The following is a 9945-nucleotide window of genomic DNA, read 5'->3' on the forward strand; positions in this document are numbered from 1 at the left end:
TCACAGATGAGACAAGAAGACAGACAGCAGCCTAGGAGGCAAATGCCCCACTCACTGCTTTCCATCTTGGGGTAATAAAGGAGAAATTGAAAAGCGAAGCCTGATGGGCTTAAAGGCCAGCCAGGACTCTAGACTGCCTGCTTCCTGCTTCAAAATAGGTCATTTACCATTTTCCTGAATTCTGCCATTGCACTTGTACTGAATCACTGAAATATCATCTTGTCTTTCACTACAGAGTGGCGGACTCAGTCCAGTAAAGATTGTAACGTAGGTAAGATTGAGTCATGTATTTATTTATTCATTCCAGTAAACATCTATTACATTAGGTTCTGGTCCATTCTTTTGGAAGGCCAGTGTTGTAAGAATGTGAAACTATTTAGAGAAAGCCTTGTTCTTCTGAGTAGGTTTTTGACAGGTCAATATTCTTACTTGGACAAATGGAAAACATAATAAAAGTCATTTTCAATGGCATCTGAGAGCTGTAAAAGCTATGAAGATGAAATGAACTAAAATTCTAGAGAGAGAGCGATTTGAGGTGATCTGATAATTGGCAGCAATTTTTCTCGCAGGGTGTCCGTTAGTTCTGGGAAGGTACAGATGGCTGGGCTTGACCCAGGTGGGCAGACTCTGCTGGAAGCAGAGGACCCAGCAGAAAGCATGATGATCACAAGCAGCCTTGGGAACCTGAGGAGTCGTAGATGTGTGTCGGCTTTTCCACATTCTACTGAAATCTGCTCAGCAAATGAAGACTTGTCAGGGAAAGAGCCTGCCTCAGATACATACCCAGTTTCTTTCCAAAAAGATTTATTAAATCTTGACCTTGTATGAGGCAGGAGACCAATGAGCAAGATGAAAACTTCTGTTCCTCCTGCAATCGGCCAGTGTTGAGGGGGCAAAGAGTCACTATGCTTTCAATGAAATAGCTTGGGTAGCCATGCTCAGGAACATGTTGAAATCCAAGGCAGATGGAGCCTTCCTACAACTTTACCACAGTTTAATTTCTAATTGGTTTCTAGGATTAGCCTCTGCCATATGCTAACCAGGCTACATTTATCACCAGTGTTTGCCATAACAAAATGCCACAGACAGGATGTCTTAAACAACAGATACCTATTCTCGAATTTTCACAGTTCTAGATGACAGGAAATCTGAGGTCAAAACTGTAGTTAATTTGACTTCTCATGATGGCCCTCTTCCTGGATGAGGATTGAAGATGGCTGCCATCTCACAGTGGGCCTTCCTTGGTGTGTGTTCCTGGGGTAGGAGGGAGAGGGAGGCCTGGAGAGAAAGATAGACACGTTTTCTGTTTCTATAATGCCACAAATCCTATAAAACTAGAATCCCAATCTTATTCCCATTAATAATTCCTTTAAGATCTCCTCTTCTAACACAGTCATACTGGGGAGGACAGAACTCAGTTGATAGCAAGAGAAAGTATTTTCTGTGGAATACTGTAGTATCAGGAACCTCTGTGGGTCCTTTCTGTATGATATCCTATCTGCAAACAAGAGTTACTTAACCTGTCAGTAAGCAAGGTCATAAGGCCAAGCATAAAGGGGGGAAGTCCAATAAAAGCAAACGGAAAGCTGGCATGGTGGCACACACCTTTAATTCCAGCACTTGGGAGGCAGAGGTAAGGAGAGCTCTGTGAGTTCAAAGCCAACCTAGTCTACATAGCGAGTTCCAGGACAAGGCTACATACTATCTCAAAACCAACCAACCAACCAAACAAAAACAAAAGGAAAAAGTCAAGTGGACAGTTGATTCACCTAATTGAGTTTGAAACAATGATATTTGGTGATTTCTGGGTATGTAATGATGGGACCCGCTGCTTGCCTACCTACTTCCTGATATCTCCCACGGTAAAATCCACAAGATAGGAAATGAAGAACTGCATGAAGCCGTGCATTCAGCATAAAGTAGCTCTAATAAAAAAGAAGAAATCACCATATTCCTGAGTCAGATCTCTTGCTTAATACTGGTCTTGCAGAAGGCCCCATACGAAATAAACACAGAGAGACAGATTCTGGGATTGTCACAAATAGGAAGCTAGCAGAAGGGCCTAGGATTCATCAAAAACTACCACTCCGAGGACCAAGTTCACGTTGTATGAAACTTCTACGGCTGTGTCCAGGCAGAGCCTAGCACAGGTTGTAGGGAAAGAATTTCAGAACAAGTGTCTAAGATGAAATGAGACATGCGCTGTTTACAAGATGGCATTCAAAACATACCGTTAAGGAAAAGCCAAAGCCGAAGGGGAGTGCCCTTTGACTTTGCAGGGGGATGAGGAAAGAGGCAAGAGATGGATGGTACACAGCCATCTTCCCACCACTGAAACAAAGGAGCCAGCGGCCGCCGAAGCAAGGAGTTTTGTGCTCTTCCTAGATGACTTTGTCATTAGGCTAGAAGCCTTATAAGCAGTCATAATACTGGAAAAATGAAAACAAGCAATAAATTCTTACAAGGCCATTTCACAAAATCAGAGGAGAAACTTTTATACCCACTTTAAGAAGGACGCTGAAGTAGAAAAAGTTTATGCACCCCACACTCTAAACAGAATTATACTTATCCAAGCATTTGAGAAAACAAAAGAACAGCTTAAACGGGCAACATGAAAAATAAAAAAAAAAGAAACAGTAGTGGGTAAAAGCTAGAGGAAGTGAAACTGGGAGTCACGTGATCAAGGGAGGGAAATGGACAGAAGAGACTAGAGAAGAGACTAAGTTCCAAAGTGCCTGAGCGAACAGACACATAGAGTAAGCGGAAATGAAAGGCGGAAAAACAAATGACAGACTAAAGTCAAAATGAAATCAAAGTGGTTAGAGATACTAGAAAGGGATGGCTGAGAAACCGGGTATAGAAAGACAGACTAACACCTCCCTGGGTACTGGTGTAAATATTCCAACAGGCAAAAGAATACAGTGCAGTATTAAGTCCATGGCCAAGTGGGATTTATTATTATAAGAGAAAGTTTGTTCAATATTAGGAAAATCGTAAATGTTATATCAATGATTTTAAAAGAAAAAATGACCTTCATAATAATTCCCATAGATACTGATATAAAAAAACTATGATACATTTCAAGATCACTACAACAGAAGTACTATGGAAGGGTGAATTGAGTACCTCCCAACATAGTGCAATCACTATGCATGTACACACACTGTGACGGTCAGTGCTGCGAACTGGGTAGAACCCAGACTCACTGGGAGATGGGTCTATGGGCATGTCTGTGGGGGGTTATCTTAATCACAAAAATTGAAGTGGGAAGGCAGAAAAAGAAACTGAGCACTGTGTGTACCTCTGGTGCTTTCTGCTGTGTTACTGTGGATGCAATGTGACTAGTGGTGTCACGCTGCTGCTGCCGCCGCCATGACTCCCTGGCAATGACAGGCTGTAACCTTTAACTATCTGCTAAAGGATCCTTTCCTCTCAAGGCTGCTGTGCCAGGCATCCTGTCACAGCAATGAGAAAAGGAAACTACGACATATAACACACCCACCTGTCCTGTTGTTACTGAGAGACGCGGAGTCAGTCCCAGGTATATTAAGAACACTGTCTCCATTCCTACTTAACACTACAGTGGAATTATTAGTCACCGAAATTATGCCATATAGATTGAGTAGAGGCATACAAACAGTATAAAAGTAACAACAGTAAGGACTAGTTCTTTATGATATATGCAGATAAGTAATGGTATATTTTTTAAAAAAAAACTTGAAACATTGTAAGAGATCAAATTAACTTGAGAGCCATAACAAGTTATCAAAATAACATAGAGAACTTGATAGTCTTCTTATGTATACTCAACAACACAAGGCTATCAGCTTGGTGACTTGTAAACAAAGAAATGCTTCTCACAGTTCTGAATGCCAGGGACTCTAAGGTCACTGTACTGCCAGATCCAGTGTTTCATGAGTGTCAGAATTCTTGTCCATAGATGACACCTTCTTGTGGTGTTCTCACATAGTAACAGGGACAAAGAATTCCCTTGGTCCCATGTTATTCAGACGTTAATTCTATTTATGAGAGCTCTACCCTTAGGACCTAATTACCTCTCCAAATACCTCTTAGTAACATCATTTTAGGGGCTAGGTTTTCAACATATAAAATTGGGACAACACAACCATTCAAAACATCGAATATCTAGATAAAATACCTCTCACATTACAAAAAAAAAACCTTTCAAGGAACTTTAGTTTTTTTAAGAATCCTTTTTTATTATAAAAAAAGGTTGTTCATTATAACACTATTGGTAATTGCAAAATACTATAAATATCCTAAGTGGTCATGAAGACAGAGTGTGAACAAATTAAAATCCACACATAGGAGGCTAGGCAGCTTTTAAAAGAAATTAGAAATATCTTATGAATAAAGAATGATGATGTGAAAAGGCAAAATCCCAGAGAGAATAAGGAGCCACCCTTCATGAAAGAGAGAGTTTCAAGAAGGTTTATATGTTCATGCTGATTTGTGTTTTGAAAAAAAAAACAAACGGTTAGGATAATTTGGACATAAAAGAGACTAGTTCCCTGTGGGAGATGCTGTTGGAAAGGCAGAAAGAGAGGAAGGATGAAAATGGAGCAGTAAGGATGAAAAGAAAACAGCACTTTTCTAAGAGCAAGCCTCTCTCGCCGGGTGGTGGTGGTGCATGCCTTTAATCCCAGCACACGGTAGGCAGAGGCAAGTGGATCTCTGTGAGTTTAAGGCCAGCCTGGTCTACAGAGTGAGTTCCAGGATAGGCTCCAAAGCTACACAAAGAAATTCTGTCTTGAAAAAACAAAAAAACAAAACAAAAAAAAAAGATCAAGGCTTTCTTGATGGATGTCTGATTTTAAGACCTCTGTAGCTAAGAAAAATTCTGGATGTTAAAATCAAAACCAAAACAAAACACTACCAAATTTCAAACCAAAACCACTTTACGAACCCATAGCAACAAAACATCACAATATTGGTATAAATACAGACATGTATACTAAGAGATTGAATAGAGATCCAATAAATAGCTCCGTACATCTGAGGACAACTGATTTTTGATGAAGCTGCTAAAAATATTTACTGGAGAAAGGAGAATATTTTCAATAAATGATGCTTGAAAAACCAGATATACATGGGTAGAAAAATGAAATAAAAGTTTTGTATCTCATCAGTTATAAAATCTGCTCAAAATGGATTATAGACTTAAACACATTTCATGCAACTATTAGAAGGAAGCATGGGTAAACATTTTAGGACACCGGAATGAACAAGGAGGTTTTGGACAAGATTCTGAAAGCAAACAGGAAACAAGAAAGCAAAACTAGATAAGTGGGATTCTATCAGGTTAAAATCTTTCTGCAGGATAAACAATAATCAAGTGCAGAGACATCCTGAAGGATGGGAGGAGACATTAACAGTGTATGTATCTGACAACAGGATTCTCAGAATACACAAGAAAACTCCAAAAGCTTAATGCCAAGCTAACCCAAGCTGGTTCAAAGGAGATAACAGATCTGAGCAGAGACTTCTCAAAAGAATATGTACGAGCAACCAACAGATACAGAAAGCTGCAAAACGCCATTAATTATTAGGTAAATGCAAATCATACCATGAGGTAGAGCCTCACTGCAGTGAGGAGGGCTGTAATCAGAAAGATGAACGATAACATGTGCTAGAGAGGATGTCGAGACAGGAACGCTCACACACTGTTGGTGTTAGTTCATACACTATAGAACACAATATGAAGTTCTCACAAAAATTAAAAGTAGATCTACTGTATGATCCAGCGATCCATTCCTGAGGAAAAGGAAGCCATTGCATGAAGGATGTCGGCATTTCCACATTGACTGCTGCACTATGCACAACAGCTAAGAAATGGACACAAACCCCGTCTTTAAACTGATGATTAGAGGAAGAGAATTTGGTAACATACAATGAGATTCTACCCAAACAATCAGAACAACGAAACCCTGTCCTTTGTGACCTGTTTGGAACTGGAGATCATTATGACAAGGTAAAAAACCCAGGTAGTTAAAGCTTTGGTCTCACTCAAGTGTGGAACCTACAAAATTCAATCTCATCGAAGTTGAACGTGGTGGGAGAAAAAAGGAATTGAAAGGAGAAGAGAGAGCGCTGGAGCTGGAGGTGAGGATGGAAAAGAAGAAGTAAGGAGAAAGTGTAGAAAGAGTGGATACCGCCGGGCGGTGGTGGCACACGCCTTTAATCCCAGCACTCGGGAGGCAGAGCCAGGCGGATCTCTGTGAGTTCGAGGCCAGCCTGGGCTACCAAGTGAGTTCCAGGAAAAGGCGCAAAGCTACACAGAGAAACCCTGTCTCGAAAAACCAAAAAAAACAAAAACAAAAAAAACCAAAAAAAAAAAACAAAAAAAAAAACAAAAAAAAGAAAGAAAGAAAGAGTGGATACCATTAAAGTAGGAGATAGGCATATCTGAAAATCGAGCACAACCCATTCGTTTGTGCAGCCAATGTGAGTTCGTGTCTGTAATAAAGTTTGAAAACCAAGAAGTTGAGAGGAGAATGGTGGCTGCCAGAGACCAAGGAGAGTAGGAGGGAGAGAAAGGTGGATCCATGGCTTCCAGATTACAGTTAGGTCGGGACAAGAAGTCCTACTGTGTCATCTTCGTGGCACAATGACTAAGACAATAGCAGTGAACTTTGCCTTTAGAGAAGGTCCTCATAACGACAAGGTAAATCCTTGGGGAGACAGAAATGTTAAATCTGCTTTCAATATTAAACAACGTATAAACATGCCAAAATCTTATGGCGTTATGTTAATATGTACGATATTTATGTTCTGACGTATTTGTTAAATAATACATTTACTTTAATAAAAATATCTACAGCTACTCAAGTGTCTCACACTGTTGTGGGATATTCGTATACCGTGTGAAGATGTATTTGCTGTGATTGTTGTAATAAGAAGCTGAGTGGCCAATAACTAAGCAGGAGGTATATGTGGGACTTCTGGGGACTGAGAGACTCTGGGAAAAAGAAAGATGCCAGGAGACGCAGAGAGGAAACAGGGGGTGCAAGATGGAAGAGAGGTAACACCACCACGTGATGGAATACAGATTAATATAAATGGGTTAATTTAAGTTATAAAAGCTAGTTACAAACAAGCCTAAATGAAGGCCAAGTTTTCGTAATTAATAATAAGTCTTCATGTCGTTATTTGGGAGCTGACTAGTGGGACAGAAAAAGATCATTACATTATACAACATGGTCTATAATTTGTATATAATTTATGTATATCTTCCTGTATTCTTTAAACCATCTCCAAATTACTTGTAATGCCTAATTCTAAGCAAGTGCTATGTAAATAGCATATTGTTGAGAGGACATTGACAATAAAAGCAGTCTGCATATGTTCAGTAAACAAAAAATTAAAACATTTTCCTAAATATAGTTGGTTTAAGCCCCATAGACAAATGGGACACAAAGGGCTGCCTGTCTACTTCATGTGCAGTTTTAGTTAGAACATGAGGTCAACAATCAGGGTTATTTTATTTTCAAGCAAGTTTGAACATAGAATATTTTGTTTAGGTTTGAACACAAGAGTTCAAATGATTGAAAGTATTCAATGCATTTTTCACACAAATTATAAAACAGTGCACAATACTTAGGTGGATATCACACTTAGAACAATGGTTCAGAGGAAAATCAATTTTTAGGTACCAAGTGAGAACTCTTCTAATCTGTGAAGTACACATTTATAACCAATCTCTTTTGACAAGAAAGTCTCTCCAAATAATTCACGGACCCATGCCATCAGACTAGCTTATTCACAGACTAGTTTACTGTGTGCAGGGCTTAATTACCTCCTATGTTCCCATCTCTCAGAGCACTAACTGTTCTCTAATTACTTTCCCTTTTTCTGAGGTGAGAACAATTAAAATCTACTCTTTTAATAATATTGAGATACCCAATATGTCATGAAAGTCACACTCCATTGTGCTCCATAAACATACAATCTGTATAATTATCATGAATATGTTATCTATTAGATATCATCATAAATAATGAAGAGGAAATTGCCCTCAGGGTATAAGGCAACCCTGGGAGAAGCACAGGTCATCTTTTGGGTACAATTGCTAGGCCATTTTGTGTGCCTCTTTTTTTCTGCCATGGCTTGTACGTTGTCACAGTTTGCCTCAAGGACTTGCTACAACCAAGCCTATGTCCTGAGAGTTGACTAGGAATGTGCTCCCATAGGCTCATATATTTGAATACTTGCTCATCAAGGAGTGTTGATACTTGACAGGGATTTTCTTGGAGTAGGTGTGGCCTCGTTGGAGGACGGTTGTCACTGGGGGTGGGTTTTGGGGTTCCAAATGCTCAAATTGACTCAGTGTCTCTCTCTTCCTGCTGCCTGCTGATTCAGACTCTCAGTTCCTTCTCCAGCACCATGTTGGCCTGCGGGCCACCATGCCTCCTGCCATGATGATAATGGGCTAAACCTCTGAAACTGTAAGCCAGCTCCAATTAAATGCTTTCCTGTGTAAGAGTAGCTGTGGTCATGGTGTCTCTTCACAGCAATAGAACATTGATTAAGACAATTTGCTCATGTTATTTAGCGTTCTTTCTGTGGTGTGGGTAAATGGCTCAAAATTGAGTTTGAGTCTTGACTCCTGCTTTTAGATTCAGATAAAACCTCTGAGTCTTGTTTTTCTCACCTGTAAGGTTGGAGTCATCATAACAACATACAAAACCTCAGCCATTGTGTCGGTTTCTAGTAATATTCAACTAACCAGTTATCTCTCTTCTTTTCACTCCACCGTCCTCTGTCATTAGTAAGAACTCATCTTCTACCGACATTTAAAAATCCATGGAGCTGTGTTTTCTGAACTCATTCGCCTCAAAGTTGTAACCACAAGCAGCAGAAACAAACTGGCAGATTCAGGCAGAAAATTACTTAATTAAAGGATGTTGAGCAGGCCTCAAAAATCTCCAGACAAACTTGAGAACCAGGCTTGGAGGTCCCAAATCAGGCCTCAGAAGAACGTTGAGTTTCTTTGTTGTTGCAGCCAGCATAGGTAGCATTTGGTACACGCTCAGCTCCTCTGACATAGGAGCCAGGATAGTGGCAGCAGACCATGGAGGCTGATGAGTGTGTGTGTGTGTGTGTGTGTGTGTGTGTGTGTGTGTGTGTATCTTACTCAAAATAACATCTATTATTATACACAATTGGTGCCCATAGTTAGGCTGGGTAAAAAGTTCCATGGTCTGTGTTCTATAAGTTGGAGACCAGGGAAGGTGGTAGTGCATGTAGAGGCCTGAAAACTAGAGGACTGATGGTCTAGAGACTATATTGAAACTGAAAGTCTCAGATCCAGGAATACCTAGAACCAAAGAAGATTCATGTCCTGGCTCCGGCAGTCAGGCAGGCAGGCAGTTCTCTTTCCCTTAGTTAGGCTCTCAATGGCTAGGATGATGCCTACTCATGGTGGGCGAGAACAGGATGTTTCACCCAGTTTAAACGACAGCCTCTTCCAGGGGCATCCTCACAGACACATCCAAAAGTAGATATCTGCAGGCCCTCTGAATGGGTGAGACAGTTGATTGGCTTGATCTGTTTAGGAGGCATCCAGGCAGTGGGACCGGGTCCTGTGCTCATTGCATGAGTTGGCTGTTTGAAACCTGGGGCCTATGCAGGATCGCTTGGCTCGGCCTGGGAGAAGGGGACTGTACCTGCCTGGACTGAGTCTACCAGGTTGATCTCAGTCCGCGGGGGAAGGCTTTGCCCTGGAGGAGGTGTGAATGGGGGGTGGGCTGGGGGGAAGGTGAGGGGGGCCGGAGGGGGGAGAACAAGGGAATCCGTGGCTGATATGTAGAACTGAATTGTATTGCAAAATAAAAATTAAAATTAAAAAAAAAATTAAAAAAATTAAAAAAAAGTAGATATCTGGATATCCCAAAGGCTAGTTGGAGCATCCTATACTGCCTCACT

General features: G+C 40.6%; 1 long non-coding RNA gene across 1 annotated transcript; it reads right to left on the reverse strand.

The window, feature by feature from the left end:
- Positions 1–272: 272 nt before the first annotated feature.
- Positions 273–5879, reverse strand: LOC131923459 (uncharacterized). The gene is made up of 2 exons (XR_009382626.1): positions 5588–5879; positions 273–1278 (listed from the first exon to the last, which is right to left on the reverse strand). It is a non-coding gene; the product is annotated as an uncharacterized LOC131923459 (long non-coding RNA).
- Between the last annotated feature and the right edge of the window lie 4066 nt (positions 5880–9945).

This window comes from Peromyscus eremicus, chromosome 13, assembly GCF_949786415.1.
Source record: "Peromyscus eremicus chromosome 13, PerEre_H2_v1, whole genome shotgun sequence".
In the NCBI taxonomy this organism is placed as follows: domain Eukaryota; kingdom Metazoa; phylum Chordata; class Mammalia; order Rodentia; family Cricetidae; genus Peromyscus; species Peromyscus eremicus.